Genomic DNA, 1,179 nt, shown 5'->3' with positions numbered 1-1,179 from the left:
GCTAATGATTTGAAGCAACTTGATATGAATATCTGAATGTGTACGTGCAAGAAAATCGGTTTTATACGTAAATGTAAAATTATGAAACTTTTTCCAAATGCACTGCCATTATAGCTTTAAGTCAACTTGAGTAAGATGATGAGGGTTAATTAACTTTAATATATAAGGCTTATGATTTGTAGCAACTTGAAATGGATTTCTAAATGTGTATATGCAGGAAAATCGGTTTTATACCTAAATGTAAAATTGTGGAATTTTTCCAAATGCACTGTCGTTTTGGTTTTATGCCAACTTCTGTAAGATGAAGAAGGTTAATTAACATTAAAATGTGAACTTAATTATTTGAATCAACTCAATATGGATTGCTCAATGTGTACATGCAAGAAAGTCGGTTTTATACGTAAATGTAAAATTATGGATTTTTTTCCAAATGCACTGCCGTTGTGGTCTTATGTCAACTTGAGTGAGATGAAGGAGGTTAATTTACTTGAATATGTGAATTTATTAAGTTGAAGCAACTTGATATGGATTTTTTTAATATGTACATGCAAGAAAGTCGGTTTTATACCTAAATGTAAAATTATGGAATTTTTTCCAAATGCACTGTCGTTATGGTCTTATGGTAACTTTGGTAAGATGAAGAAGGTTAATTAACTTTAATATGTGAATTTAATAATTTGAAGCAACTTGATATGGATTTCCAAATGTGTACATGCAAGAAAATCGGTTTTATAACTAAATGTAAAATTGTGGAATTTTTCCAAATGCACTGCCGTTATGGCTTTATGTCAACTTTGGTAAGATGAAGAAGGTTAATTAACTTTAATATGTTAAGCTAATGATTTGAAGCAACTCGATATGGATTGCTAAATGTTTAAATGCAGGAAAATCGGTTTTATACCTAAATGTAAAATTGTGGAATTTTTCCAAATGCACTGCCGTTATGGCTTTATGTCAACTTTGGTGGGATGAAGAAAGTTAATTAACTTTAATATGTAAAGTTAATGATTTGAAGCAACTTGCAATGGATTTCTAAATCTGTACTTGCTAGAAAGTCGGTTTTATACCTAAATGTAATATTATGGAGCTTTTGCCAAATGCACTGCCTATATACATATATATGCAAGAAAATCGGTTTTATACCTAAATGTAAAATTGTGGGATTTTCAAATGCACTGC

The sequence above is a fragment of the Bactrocera tryoni genome, unplaced genomic scaffold (genome assembly GCF_016617805.1).
Source record: "Bactrocera tryoni isolate S06 unplaced genomic scaffold, CSIRO_BtryS06_freeze2 scaffold_298, whole genome shotgun sequence".
In the NCBI taxonomy this organism is placed as follows: domain Eukaryota; kingdom Metazoa; phylum Arthropoda; class Insecta; order Diptera; family Tephritidae; genus Bactrocera; species Bactrocera tryoni.
The sequence above is the reverse complement of the archived record's forward strand: the minus strand, read 5'-3'. Positions refer to the sequence as shown.